A 16,121-nucleotide genomic window follows, 5' to 3' on the forward strand; every position below is an offset into this window, starting at 1 on the left:
CCCAGGGTTGTAGGCGATTGGCTGTGTATGTCAGTGACATTTCTCATAATAAAAAAAAATATAAAGGAGGCTTTCTAGAACCGGTAACACACTTACAGTGCCTCTCAAAGAATATCTTTGCCACCATAAATCTTAAAATGACACTGGCAGTTAGTCTATAATGGCTCCCAAGCAGACTTTGGATATTCTGATTAACCAGTTGCGCACATGTATATCTATCTCAAGTAGCAGGAACCCTGGAGGGATGGATTTTTTCTGCTTTAGCTGTCTGTCCCTTCTCTTCCTTCAAACTTCAGAAGTCCCCCTCCTAACTTTTCAACTAGAGACTCCTCAATGTTTCAATAACTATTCTAGAATGTCATTTTCAACAAAAAGTATGGCTTCAGTTTGGGAAAAATGAATAAAGCTTGGTAACGTAGTATCCAATAGATCCCACCGACTTCGACTTCTGATAATACATAGGCACTTAATATCAAGCCCTTGGCTTCAGATCACAAGTATACAGGATTACTCCAATCTGTCAGTGCAGTCCAAGGGGTCCATTCTCTATCTGTGGAACTACCCAGCGTTGACCTCCTCCATAGAAACGACAACATGCATTTTTATCATGTGAAGGTGCATATGTGCCCCCTGGTGGTGGTGTACTCTTAAGACCTGTTAAAAGGAGGTGCAGTGAGGACACCACAAAGAGCGCTGTTTCTGAGACTAATGGCAGCCGTTGATGCAGGCCATTTAGCACCTCTTCTAAATAACATCTTAAACGCCATTTTTTTCTCCAAATATCTTGAAAAAATCCCTAGTACGGTCCATTCTGAAAAGACCTTCCCAAGACCCCACTGCGATCAAAAATTACCGGCCAATTTCCTGTTTGCTGTTTCCTTCTAAAATCTTGGAAAAAGAGCTCAATGAAGATCTGTTGTACTTCCTGGAGTCAAATGACAAAATGGACCCTGAACAACATGGATTTGGACTTCTACACAGCACGGAGTCAGCCCTGATTGCAGCCACCGAGGAGATCCGCATCCAGCTAGATGGAGGAGGGAAGACAATACTTATCTTGCTACACCTCTCGGCCGCATTCGACATGGTAAACCATCAATTGCTCATTCGGTGATTATCTGAAATGGGGCTCACAGGTGCAGCCTCCAAGATACTAAGATCATTCCTAACAAACAGGGCATAAACCACATCCTTACGCCCTGTCATGTGGCGTGCCCCAGGGATCTTCTTTATCCCCAACCCTGTTCAATGTCTATGTTGCCCCACTGGCCAAACTAATCCGCTCCCGTGATTTCACTGCTATTTGTTATGCGGACGACACACAAATAGTGGAGACTCTATCATCAAGCCCTGATGACGTGGCAATACAATTCAACAACTGTATGGTCCACATTATCAGTTGGATGCGTGACAACTGTTTAAAGTTGAACACCAATGAAACCGGGGTACTACTTTTCGGGAAAAACCCTGCCCATTGGGACTTAGCTTGGTGGCCTGAAGGGGCAGGATCCTGCCCATCCCTCGTAAGGAAGGTAAAAAGTCTAGGTGCCCTTCTTAATGATCAATTATCCTTATCTGACCAGGTCAATTTTATTATATCTTTCTGTTATTACACCCTGAAGACCATAAGAAAAATCCTACCTTTCATCCCGATGGATCTAAGGAAAACAGTAATTGTGACCTTAGTGTTATCAAGGATTGACTACCGTAATGCCCTTTAATTAGGTGCAAATAAAGGGACCATACGCAAGCTTCAATCACTTCAAAATGCGGCAGCGCGGTTGCTACTTGAAATACCCAATTTAGGTCAGCGTCCAAAGGGATCCGAGAGCTGCACTGGTTGCCGGTCTAGGCGAGGGTTCAATTTAAGTCCTTGTGCATTGTCCACAAGATCCTTTATGGGACAGGACCTGCGTATTTCAATAACCGAATTAGATGGCACATCCCACAACGCAACCTCAGATCATCGACTGCCTCCATGTTGGTCATTCCCAGGGTGAAGGCTGTAAAATGGGGTGGAAGAAGTTTCTTTCATATGGCCCCTAAACTTTTGAATACTCTGCCTTTTACCTTGAGATGCCAAACGAACAGACAATTGTTCAGAAAGGTGCTGAAAACATGGCTGGGCGCGCCCAATTCTTAATCTCAGTTCACTTCCTCTGCTCAGGTTATTACAGCTCCAGCACTAAAACACCTCGGCATACACGCGCTTTATAAAACCTTTATTTAATTTCATTTCATGCACATAGTAATGTCATGGCAGCAGAAATACAGTGGCGTAGCAAAGGGGGGGGGGTGCGGAGTGGCATCTGCCCGGGGCAGTACAAGTTAGGAGGGCGGCAGCCACCCCCTGCTCTTACATGCGCCCGTTCTCGGGGCGGCAAACGCAGGGATCGGCAGAACCCTTCGCCTGCTTATACCTGTGGCCGTCGCGGGGCGACAAACCGAGGGACCACCACAGGTGACAAAAGGTGTAGCTATGCCACTGTAGAAATAGTACCTCTGCCTGAGCATTTTCAGACTTATCAGTTGTCTCCAATCGGTGAGCCTTGTACCGCTGACCAGATGTGAGAACATTTGACCACCACGTCCAGCGCATGGCAAGCCAAAAAGTTCTGACTTCCTTCCAGCCGCTTACCAGTGCACATGATTTGGTAGACATCACACATGCAGAGTATGTTGGGAAACAGTGATGAGTGGGAGACCGTGATATACTGTATGTCGGCACAATTAATTAGAACCATAGTATATAGAAGCCTTCCAATCCCTATATAAGGCCTGGCTGTACATTTCTTTTTATGGTCTAGTTGTGTCCTGACTAGTCCAATGGAATAAGAAAGTTACATAGCTGCTCAACTGTAATAGCTTACTATAGTTGAGATGTGATGTTACAATGCCAGCTGCCCGAGCCAGCAGAGGGTGTGAAAGGCAGGGCATTGGAGCAGAGTTACAACTGCTGTTTAAACAATGACAACGAAAACTAGCTTTTCAACTCGCCTGAACTATTTTCCATAAATGGTGAGTTATTAGTAATTTTAGAGGGAATTTTATTGAACTGCGTATAATATATCAAATACTTTTTACAACATATTTCTAGCTATATACTGGTGTGGTTAATTTCACACTGCAGACTCCAAATTTATTCTACCTATTTGCAACCATTCTAATTCATATAAAGGAGCAAGAGAACAAGGATTCAAACTTTCTGGCAGAACTATAATGCTGTGACAATGAACTATAGGAATACAATACCTCTGCCTGATTTTAAAAAGCTATTGCAAGTCGCCTTGGAGTCCCTGCCTTCTTTTTCATTCACAGTCGCGGCTGCTACCTGGAAGCAGCAGTGGGGCGGGGTGGGGTGGAAGGGGCGGGATCGGTTTAAAAAAAATAAAAAAATTACTTAACTCCCGCCCGGCTGGCTGGTCGCTGCCGCCTCTCCTGCGTCCTCCTCCTTGGGGGAAACAGGAAGCACCAGGGCTTCCACACTCCCTTCATCCAATCACAACACTGCAATGCAGCATTGTGATAGGTCTGAGCACCGTGACATGGCACTCAGCCAAGGACTGGAGGGGTGGGCATGTTCTCCACGCAGGCTGTAGTGCAGCCTGCATGGAGAACATGCTATATATGCGCATGACAGTTTTGGGCAGCCTGAGAGGGCCGGCCAATCACTCATGCTCCCATAGGGAGTGCAAACCACTCCTCCGCCTGCTTTGAGAGCTGCTCTGCCCCACAAAGAAGCCGCAACGGGAAAAAATAAAATGATAATAACCTCGAGTTATCATCATTTTAATATTTTTTACACTGCCTAAAGCAGAGCGGTGATGTTCCTCTGCCTTAGCGGAGGAGTCGCCACTGTTCGTTCCCTTATATGGTCATGGAAATCCTCGGTTGCGGTATACTTATAAAAGCAAACGGTACTTTATCCCTTGTATCATTTGTGGCACAGGGAAATATAAATTTGCTGTCATAACCTAGGATCTGGGGCACATTTTTATCCGTCTCCACCAAGCTGCAACTTGTTTGAAAATGCATCTTTTACTCCAGGATCTTTTCATAGGGTAACCAAATGGCTGCCATACCACCCTTGAGTGGTACCCACTGACTTTACTGCCCCAACTGTGTAAACTTCACCACAGCATATTGCTCCGCTCTGCTTTAAACCTCCACCATGATGCAGTGTTCATGTGTCTCCTTCCCTGTTTGTTTGCTGTCTATCTATATCTTTATATATAAAGTTGTGCTGTGGACAAACCTAGTATAACTAAAGGCCTAATTATGAGTTTGGCGGTCCTCCTGTAGAGCGCCACGCCAATGCGCTCCGCGGGAGGACCGCCAAACCTATAGTGAGACTGCCTGGCGGATTCCGACTGGAATCCAGGTTGGGCAGACAGCGCTGCAGCTGTCCCATGGTGGTGCTTTCTAAGGCTCAAAGGAGAGCCTTAGAAAGGCATCGCCGTGGGACCGCCGCAGAACGTTCCTGCACGGGAAGAAATGCACCATGTCTTGTGTTTCTTCCTGTGCAGGAACTTCGGATGCATCACCATGTACCCCCCGGGGTGCCGCAGTGTGGCGGTGGCGGTACCAACACCACAGGGCGGCCAAACTGAAAATCAGCTCCTAAGTTTAGTTTTTGATAAATAGAATTACTCAGTTTTCAGTCTCTACGATTGAATACTAAATTCTCTTTGAGGTACTATTTTTGTTTAACAAAATGTCTTTAAAAAATGTCAGTCAGTCACACAGCTTTATTCGATCTCTTTAAAACGGATCAAAAAAGCACAATTTATCTAAAAATTCCAACACAATATATACACATATATACACATTTAAAATAAGAATTAAACAGTTGCAGTGATCAGGGGTAAATTCATATAAAAAACGTCTATGAAAAAAGCTTTTCAGAATTTAAAATTAATTAATTAGTTGTTGCTACTTTAAACAAGCATTGGCATAGCCAATAGGTCTCGCCTTTGGGACCTTATAAGTGTTTAGCGATGCAGCAGTTGCATAACTAAATACTTATAAGGTCCCAAAAGCGAGACCTATTGGCTATGCAAAGCGGCCGTGCGGCCGCGAAAGTGATTGCGATCAAACATCAAAGCGGCAAAAATGAAAGTAATCGCGGTAAAGCGCGGCGCGCGCACCCGCACACATGCACTGTAGCTCTTGGCTGGCCTGGTAGAACTTTTTGGAGCCCTTTCAATAAGTCTCGCCAGACCAGCGCATGCGCTGGGTCAGGCGAGACCTAAAAATGTAATGGGCCTGTAGGTTGTGTGGGACCTTAAAAGGAGCAATTCGATTTATGCCGAAGTCGGTTAGGTATTTTGTGGTTTACATTAACCCCTTCGACGCTTATGACGGAACGGTTCCGTCATGCACGTCGGTTGGGCTGTGCTTATGACGGAACCGTTCCGTCATGGCCCCGCCCGCGCTCGGAACCTTCAGCACCGCGCGGAAATCCGCGCAGCGCTGAAGGGGTTAAACTGGGCTCAAAAACAAGGTGCAAATAACATTTGTGAGTTATTCTCTCTAGTTTTTGTGCAGAGTTGAGATACGAGCTATAAAAATAGGGGTACATCGGGCAAAAATCATGATGTGCCTATCTTATTTCGCACCCAGATATACTACTAGCTACTCACTGGTGATATAACGTGAATTGTTCTGTGTCGGTGAAATTTGCACCCGCCTTACAAGTAGCTCTGCATTGATACTGCATGTGTAAGGTTTTGTGCTTTATGTTCCCACTGCTTTATGGCTCACATGGCTTCCGAACTCTATAATGTAATTACATTTAGATTAAAATGGGCTAGTTGGTTTTAATCAAATAAAGCCCAAGGGGGGCTTATTTGCGGTCTGCCAATGAAGTGTTCCTGAACCTTTAACTGTACAATCCTAAAAATGACTTTTGCAGGGCTGCTTCTAGAGTTGGATTCTGGAAGTCTGACAGTTAATGACTTAACTATGTTCACGCTGCAGTGACATGGACGTGCTGTAGGTGAACTGGAGCATAGAGGGAGACAGTCTGCAGTGCAGGATCAAAGCTGTGTACAAGACACAATGTCTTGCAGTGAGAAATGCATGCTCTAGTCTGACAGATGCAGACAATGTCATATTGTCAGGGCCACGGGGGGGGGGGGGGGGGGGGAGAGTTATGTGGCAGGGTTGCTTCAAGCAAAGGCAAATTGTGGCCTAACGTGGCACATTTTGTTGCAGTGTAGCTTCACTATTTTTTCACTTTCACCCGTTTGGCAAAGGTCTCACCTCATTAGTAGCAATTTAAAAACTAAATACAGAAATCAGCAAGTGTATGTTGACTAACCATTGCTCAGCCGACAGCCTGCCACTGCATGGCATCAGATGTAGCAGTTGTTTTGTAACTTGATCCGTTCGATCTAGAATCAATATATTTTCTTAATTTGTATTGTATGCAGAAGATGAGGGATTATGTGGCAAGAATGGTAGATCTATAATTATTTGGAAAACGCAGCAGCAGCAGCAAAAATGCGTAATCCCAGTTTCCCAGGATATTGTATTTCAACGTAGACAATGTACCTTCTCACATATTGATCTGCATTACAGTCAAAATATTGATAGTATGGAGATCTTTAAATAATTATGATGAATGTGGTTTACAATGTAATGATTGATGCATTTGCACAACTAGGTCACGTGTGCAGGATAGAACTCTATCAAAGGGATCTTCTCACACACTATAAGAGCTAACCAGCATTGAAAATGCAATAGGTCTCACCTTTGATTAAGCTAAAGACATTTGCCTTGCTAATGACATTGTATAGCAAAGCAAATGGCTTGAACTTAATAAAAGGCAAGACCTATTGCATTTATAATGCTTGTTTTAATCTGCGAATAATAAAAAGTTTACAAGCTTGACACAAGAAAACAACAGACGTGGCTCTATATACCATTTCCACAATTTCGCCAAGTTTTATAAGTACACTCTGAGACATTAACTCCCATGTAGAAAAAATAAACATCAGAAAAACATTTATTCAATGTCACTTTGTGTTTCTGCTGCGCTAGTTGCTCATAGAGTGTTATTAGATGAATGGTTGTTTTCACCTAAACTGTGATTTTTGCGTTCAGCTGGCTTATGGCTGGTATGTTAGAGAGTTGTTTTCAGGTTTTTTGCTCATTGCTGCATTTTTAGAGGAATTCTCTAGTCATACCTTTAAGAAAGAAAATCTGTTGCTAAACGCTACAAATACACTAGATCGTGTACCGTTTTGTCATCTGTGCTGACTGAACTTACCTATTTCCACAGTTTAAACAAGCCATTGTTTTTAAGTAGTGTTTGTTGTTAAAATAGAGGTGAAGATACTTGCCCTACACAAGAGTCTTGCAACATTTTCAGATTGAGTGCCTTGGGAAAATAGGAATGGGTTTGGGGAAACAACGGAGACTTTCTATCGAGTGGCTGGATTAAAGTCTACATTGCAGATGGCTTGAAGACTTCTGGAGATAAGGATACCACAAGGGGAGAGTTACCTGATTGACTGCTATGCTCGGGTGCGGCATCTGCCGGAGAGTACTAACGGCTCAGTATTGTTTTCACTTAGTAGGGAAGCAGTGCAGAAGACTGTTTTGAGCTCTCGCTGTGTCGTGGCACCTAAGTCTGGCCCGGAGCACGGCATTCTGAAAGATTATACAGCCGTAAAACGGAGCAGTGTGGTGCTCTGGGTGAGGGGGATGGAAGAGTGCTGCGAGCTCTCACCATGCTGTGCCAGAAGTGTAGCGCAAAAGAGAAAGCATGCGTGAAGACACAAAAGCGAAGATGGGGGTGGAGGCATGCAAATGAAAATGTAAAATAAATACTGTCATTTGTAACAGGTGAACAGTAGTAACATCTGAGCGACAGAAGATAAAGCACTGCACTCGTGAATTGGGTGCCGCGCTGAGAGTTAAAGTATAGTTAGTCTTTTAATAAAATGGAGGCCGGTGAGTTGCCCAGTGCAGAACAAACTGCTCGGCCGCCACAATAAAAGATACACCATGTGAAATGTAAGCGGTTAAACAACATGGTCTTTTAATAAAATGGAGGCATGTGAGTTGCGCCGTGCAGAACAAACTGCTCGGCCGCCACGATAAAAGATACACCATGTAAAATGTAAGCAGGAACAACATGGTAACCTTAAAACGTTTACACTTAATATTTATAAATGACATGAGCATGAAGGGAGGGGGGACCGGAGAGTGACAACAGCTGAGCGTTTCTTTTCACTTAGCTGGGAGCAGTGTGGTGCGCCGGGTGAGGGGGCGGAAGACTGCTCTGAGCTCTCAACGTGCTGTGCCACGGAAGTCTTGCCAGAGCATGGCATGCTGAAAGATTAGACGACCGTAAAGCTTGCGCCATACGGTTGGAGTCTCTGCGTCATGATAAAGACTAAAAATGCCACTTCAATAACAAGCTGATTATAGTTGGTCAAGCAGTGTGGTGCAGAATAAAAGAAAGGCGCCACCATACTAAAAGATAAAGCGCGCCTTTGTTCATGCTGGAGCCGGCTGTTTTTTAATTAAGACAGCGCCCGCCATGCAGGCGTTTGTGCAGTGGGGGAGGGAATGGGGGAACGGAGCGTATGTGAAATGTAAGCCGGAACAACATGGTAACCTTAACACGTTTACACTTCTTATTTATAAATGACATGAGCATAAAGGGAGGGGGACCGGAGAGTGCCAATGGCCGACCGTTTCTTTTCACTTAGCTGGGGGCAGTGTGGTACGCCGAGTGAGGGGGCGAAATACTGCTCTGAGCTCTCAACGTGCTGTGCCACCGAAGTCTGGCCGGAGCATGGCATGCTGAAAGATCAGACGACCGTAAAGCTTGCACCATACGGTTGGAGTCTCTGCGTCATGATAAAAACTAACAAGCTGTCGCCATTGCCCTGACTGGAGCCGGGAGGAATAAAGCGGTAGAAGCGAAACATTAGCGAGAGGCGTCCCTGTGCAGTAGAAGCATGTGAACTTAAACAAGCTGGCGCCATTGGCCTAATGAGTGAAAAAAAGTGCGCACAGTCATTAAAACAATTTGTGTAACGCCGCTAGTAAAACATCCAGTCCTGGGGGGCGGGGCCAAAAGTGGACTGGATGGTAACCAGGAGGGGCTAAAAAGCCTCCCTTACAATCATCACACTCCGTTTACCATAACTTATGACGCAAACCAACCAAAATCACGGGCGGAGCCGAAAGCCCACTTCTGAATCTTCATTGATTCCAAGAGGCCCTCACAATGCGAGTGCAACGCATGCGCGCTGCTAACGCCAGGCGAGACCTACAAAGGGTTTGTTGAAAAAAGAACAATTGATCTATGTGAATCACATTTGGTCAGGGTGTCCCCTTAAAATGATTAGATAAGGTAGGATCCTTAGTAAGAGGCAAGACCCCAATTTATATGTTCTTTAGCATGAGTTTGTGGAAATGGCCCCATGAGCTTCACATATGGAATACAAGAAGGTGCTTGGCTGAGCTCAGGATGATGTGAGAAAAAGCAGTAGAAAAAAAAAGTGAAAACTTTTTGGCTGAGCGAGTTATTCAGTTATTTCCCACCCTGAGAGCCAAAATGCAAGTGGCTTAATACCCAGTGATGAATTATGTACCTCGCTGTAGGAGAATGCATGCCCAATTGGGCGTTGTGATACTGGCATGGAAAGTGTACTTAACTGGGACATTATGAACCTGGCATGGAGGGTGCACTTACCTAGGGCAATGTGGCGTGGCACTGTGTACCCAGCTGCTTTGTTTTATGACTCTCAGATGGCTACTTTAAAGTAAAACAAGCGCCCATGTCCTTGCATACCAATAGACTACCACGGGAATGTTACAGTAGCACACAGTAAACACCATTTCTGAATATCGCACAATGCCACACATCCTTCACACTATCACCACAATACGCAAAACCCCACCCCATCATGCAGTCACATCACACACCTTAACACACTCCGCGCACCATCATCCAAACATGAGTACAAAAACTGAATCGGTGAAGCTTGTCGCTTCTGCACGTACTGTATCTAATATACACCTGTGAGGACAGGCCTACTGCTGCTACTCTTAGGGTAACTGGTCTGTGTGTACTTTGAAAGTTTGAACTGCGGCTGCACATACAGTACCTGTTCCTTGTGTCCACTGGCATGTCTAGACGGGGGCTAGACCTGGCTCATGCCCCAGCTCTGTTTGTCCTGGACCCCCACGCCCCACCCAGTAGGCCCTTTCACCGTTGCGGTTGAATTTGCTGGGAGGTGACGAAGCGAAAAAAGAACAGTCAATACACTTTGCCACACACTATTTGTCCAACTAATGTTCACTGCAAAGCAGCGATTCTTGTTGGCAATATATGAACCCCCGTTTCCTTCAAATGTTTAAATTTGACATTTAATGTACAGGTGTATATCTATATATAAATACACACATGCATACACATATGCTAGTCAGATGTAAACATTTTGACCTAATCTGTATGTATAATACATATAGATACCTGTGTTTTTATATGTATGGAAATCTAAGGGATAAAATACCCCCTGCCCTACATTTTAAGGATATTGCAAGTCTCTGAGGAATTCCATAACCATATAGAGGAAGATCAAGTTACTTTGTAAGGTTTTAGAACGCCGAGGTGACTTGCAATATCCTTATCATGTACAGCAGGGTGTACTTTATCCCATATAATACCTGGTCACACCATCACCTTTCCCACAAGCCACTTAAAACCTTGGTGCACAGCTCTTTCATATGAAAGAGAGAGCATGTTTGCAAACATGAAGAATAAAAATAGAACCTCTAGTGCAAAATTAAACACATCAAAAACATGTTAGATATTTGTTGCAAAAAGATATTAAAAACAGTTCACTTAGAAGTCAGTATTAAAAAAAAAACTACATTAGTTCAGAATGTGTAGAAACATGCAAAGATTCAAACTTTTCTATCATTTTTTTAGAGAATGCCAAAAATAATCGTGTTCTTTCTGCTAGTCACTGTATGCTAGAAAAAAGAGCAGAAGAAAGAAAACCAACTTTTATTTTCGTCGCTTTATACAGCTGCTCCGTGACCTGACATTTTTTCACCTCAGGTGCTGGCAGCAGGCATTGTCACATCAGGTCTCACCTTATCAATACCTTATTACACTTGAGTTCTGATGTAATTTTTATGTAATCATGACTGAGTGCGATACTAGTCGCATAAGGTTTTGCAGAATCCCATGTTTTATGTATGTATATATGCGTATGTGAGTGTGTGTTTAGTGACTCGTGAAAATGACACTTCTCGTGTCGAAAAGCTTAGTGCGTGCTGCTCAATAAACCACTATCTGCAACTTACCTGCTGGGAGTGCACGCACCGTCTTTCCTACTCGGAAAACTTTGCTATATGTATGTATGTATATGTGTGTGTATATATATATATATATATATATATATATACTAGGCCACTGAAATTATGCGAAGGGGAGGACCAAATTACGTGCCAGGCATGACTAAATCATGCGGCAAATTACACAGCGTAATGCTGCACATTTTTGTGACCGTATTTATTATTTCAACCTAGCTAGTACCAATTAAACATTCAAATGCAGCAGTAAGCAACTGAAAGATGGCCAATTAACTTTTGTGACGGACTTTCCACTGTCTGGGAGCATGTCATGATGTTTTTAGTAGCTTTTGATCCTTGTGGACTAGAAACAATTTTTTGGTTAAAATCTATAGATAATGTAGCAGGTTATGTGGCAAATGTGGTGAATCCATAATGGTGCGGAAAACACTGCGGCTGCAGAATCACTTAATTACAGTGGTCAATTAAATATGTACACTCTCTGTTGTAAGTGGCCCTACTGGTTATCTGCTGTGCCCCAATTTGTACCCCCGTAAAATTCACTCCCAGAGAAACCATTGTGTGTGGGTACCTTCACTGCTGCCTCGTGTGCCTTATCTGTGGTGTGTTAGCGATGACTGGTAAAATCATTTTCACTATGTTAAATCCAAACTTTATGAAGAGGGGTAAGGGAAGGTATTTCTCTGTAGAGAAAATGTTTTCCACAAGGTGAGAAAAGAAACCCAAGAAAAAAAGGTGGATTCAGAGGTGGCTGCAACTTAGCGGGGGTGGGTACAGGTGGGGGGGTAAGCAATTTATAAAAGCACTTACCTGCAGGCAGGCTGCCGCTTCTCGGTCTGCTTCCAGGGGCAGGAATCAGGAACAGGAAACACCCAGTATTCCAGACTTCCTTAGCCAATCACGATGCTGCTTATAGCAGCGTTGTGATAGGTCTGCTCAGAGAGGGACTGGGGGCCTGGTAATGTTCTTCACCCAGCCTGGGTGAGGAACATGCAAAGTGCGCCTGACGGTTTGGCCGGCCTGAGAGGGAAGAACAAAAAGGCTTGCACACATGAGAGAGTGCCTACCACTCCTTCCCTGTTCCTGTTAGAGCCAGCCACACCCCACCCATAAGCAGCTGAGCCACAGAAAAATAAAATTTTATTTTTCATATTTCAACTGCTTACAGAGCAGTGGGGGGACGATCCTCCGCCTAAGCGGAGGAGCAGCCCATGGGTGCATTGTAGTGCTCGGTTCCCCACTGCTAACTTCGACTGTATGTGCAATTCTGCACTATGTGAATACACCAAATTCCCCAAAAATTCACACCGCACGGATATGCAGTTGCATGACATTTCCAGCAACATGCCAGCTGTGACAGGCACAGATATTTTGCGCACTACAATGTGTGTGAATGGCAAAATATAGTACATCTGCATCTGTTTGTCGAGTATTTGTTTCTACGATTACAGATTTGCGACTTTTGTGATTCAGGCCCTCAGAAATTACTGGAGACAAGCAAAGAGTGAAGGTTATACGCTAATACTGGTTGCTGAAACCTGGATTTATTACAGAAAGTTTCTGGTGCATGAGCAGCAAGTAGACCCAACAAATTCGGAGGGATACAGTAAACTCGAAATTCTTAAACTGTCAAGACCGCGCGGCCTTAGCATCTACCTCAGCCTGCTGGAATGCCGGCTGGCTGCCGGTCGTGGCACGTGGTGCGCCTAACACCTCAGCAGAGACGTTTCAAGGCATAGCCAGAGTGGTCTCTGGCACAGGGCCGCACATTTTATGCCCCCCACCGTTAAGTGACTGTGAAAGGCTTGCATTTCATTTAAATAATTTTTAACTTCGTGCTTATGTCATGTTTTGCTTGCCATGCAGCTCATCATCTCATGCCTCGCGTATCCCTGCAAACTGGTACAGCCTGGGTTACGATGACGTTGTGACAGTACCAGTTGTTTTGTGGTTAGGCATAGTGGTGCACTACTGTGGCAATGCCAAGTAGAGTCTCGTAACTGCCTTTGGGGACCGTGAAATGTCTGGCTCTTGTAGAAAACTGATCATTTAATTGACATCCTTTCGGTGTCTAGCATTTCTGGCATGATCCCATTAAAAAGTGAGCATTTCACAGGCTATTCTAGTAGTATGGCTCTACCGCCATTTGCAGAAACGGCTTGATTTCTCAGCATGCCAATACTTCTGAAAGGCCATAGGGCTGGGGCAGTCATTCCCATCAGTCTAATGTCATGTGAATGACCTTGCCCCAGACCTTGGCACTCTTTCAGCTGCACCAGTCTATTGAGAAAGTACCCAGTTTCTTCATGGGCAAGTCCAATATTGGTCGACGAGGCGAGAGACCCATCCTAGTTTTTTTCCGAATTACTAGCCATGTAAACGATTCACCTTTAGAATGAATGGGTATGCATCTGCTACATGAAGAGGTAGGGACATTTGGCTCCCGGCCCCATACCTCAAATTAGAGACCCCTGCAAGAAATACCAACATGTAAGACCCATAATACGTAATACAAAAACAATACTTTTTATTTCTTACCCTATAACACCACACATTTCACAACACACATCGAAATTTCTATAAAAGTGTACCTCCATAATTTATGATTAATTATCAAATAAACAATTGTTATTAATTAAAAATAAATTTAAAACATAAAAATATTAATTTACTCACCAAGCATTACCCCTATACATTCAAAATCCCCACACAAAATAAAAGTAAACATTTACCATAAACATTTATCAATTAATAAATCAATAATAATTAGGAGAATATTTATTAATTAATAAAACTTTAAATATTTTCCAACCTCTACCCCAACAAACACCACAACACACACATCAAAATAATTGCACAATTTCCATAACTAATTTAACATTATTAAATTATCAATTAACAACTTATTAATTAATTGAAATCAATTTACTTCCCACCTTTTACCACTATAAACCCCACAACTCACATCTCTAATTAATTACACAATTTCCATATTTGATTTTTAATTAATTACCATTAATCAACAATTCATTAATTAATTTTAAATAAATTACCTCACACCCTATTCCCCTATAAACACATAAACCTCTCCTACATAATCGCCACAATTAACATAATTACCAATTAATTAATAATCATCAAACAATAATTAATAATAAATGAATTACCACAAACACTATAAAATAGAAATAAAATAAATACAAATAAATAAAAAGAATTAATTACTTTATTAAAATTAAATTACTTCCCACCCTTTTCCGCTATAAACCCACTACCCGCTCCTAAAAAAAGAACACAATTTATATAATTATCAATTAATTAATAAAAATTCATAACCAATTAATAATTAATTAATAGAAAAATATGTATAAATAACAATTATTAATTACCTTATCATAATTAAATTACTTCCCACCCTATCCCCTTATAATCCCACAACCCACCCTTAACAAAATAACACAATTCACATCTTTATCAATTAGTTAACCCCTTCGATGCGAGTGACGGAGCGGTTCCGTCATGCACGTCGGTTGCGCTGTGCGCATGACGGAACCGCTCCGTCATGGTCCCGCCCGCGCATGGAACCTTCAGCACAGCGCGGTAATCCGCGCCGCGCTGAAGGGGTTAATAACCAGTTAATAATTAATTCTTAAAAAAATATTTATAAATACTAATACAAATTATTAATTACCTTATTATAATTAAATTACTTCATCACCCTATTCCCCGATAAACCCACAACCCACTACAGAACTAAAAAATGCAAAATGTAATTACTATAAAATTAATCACTTCTAAAAATGTAACACATACATTAAAAAACAGAGCAATAATTATACAAAGAAATAAGATCATATACTTCTAAAATACATACTAAAATACATCACCCTAATATAAAAATCGATATTATAAACAACGATATTTTTATAAACGAGATTACCACCTTCGATATAAAAAAAAAGATATTTCGTACCTTAATGTCGATATTCTGGACCACGATATTCTTGCAGTCGATATTCTTGTATCGCGATATTTCAACTTGATATTATGGTATTTCGATAATTACAACTCGATATTCTGTCTGTGCACCCTTTATGGGTCATGTTGACAGTGTGTGGGAACATTCAATGGGCAATCCCACCTGGGCCACTCTAGGAACCAAAGTCCATTTCAGACGGGCCTAGTTTCCAAGCCCTGCTTGTAAAAGACCGTAAATCTTCTACTTTCCCCGAACATTTAGATTAGATTTCCAACAATGTACTTCTACTTCCCATAATTACGTCTTGCCAATTCTCAATTAGAAGCTAATACTTGCTTAAGTAAATCTTGCAGGAATGTTCATTTGAATAGTTGACTTTTAAAATTTGTTTTTAGCCATGTGGAGAATATATTTCCTTTGGCAATGCCCCTACTGAATTAAATATGGTGAAGTTCTCTTCACATTCCTATCCTGGACAAACTTGCTGTTACCTTTAGAAAGAGTACATTTTATATGTTTTCCCACGGGAACAATCTAAATGTGAGTGAATTTCCACAAACCAGTGAGTTAGCACTTTCACCAGATGCCTCCCCTTCATTGAATGAATGCCCCTTTTCACAATTCTCTCTTCAACTCAATACAGTCTGAATATAGTTGCCAGTCAGTGAGCGGTCTGAGGCTTTTAATAAGTTGCTTGGCTTTCTTACCCTTTGCTCCCAACATTTGAGACCTTTATGCTGGAAGTTGTAGTTTGAATAATTGAAGATTCATACCTTTATCTATTTACACACACTGG

General features: G+C 42.5%; 1 protein-coding gene across 6 annotated transcripts in view; it reads left to right on the top strand.

Moving 5' to 3' along the window:
- PHC2 (polyhomeotic homolog 2) overlaps positions 1 to 16,121 on the top strand; it is a 556,042-nt gene that overhangs the window by 169,947 nt on the left and 369,974 nt on the right. The gene's annotated exons all lie outside the window — the stretch shown is intronic.

The sequence above is a fragment of the Triturus cristatus genome, chromosome 1_2 (assembly GCF_964204655.1).
Source record: "Triturus cristatus chromosome 1_2, aTriCri1.1, whole genome shotgun sequence".
NCBI lineage: Eukaryota > Metazoa > Chordata > Amphibia > Caudata > Salamandridae > Triturus > Triturus cristatus.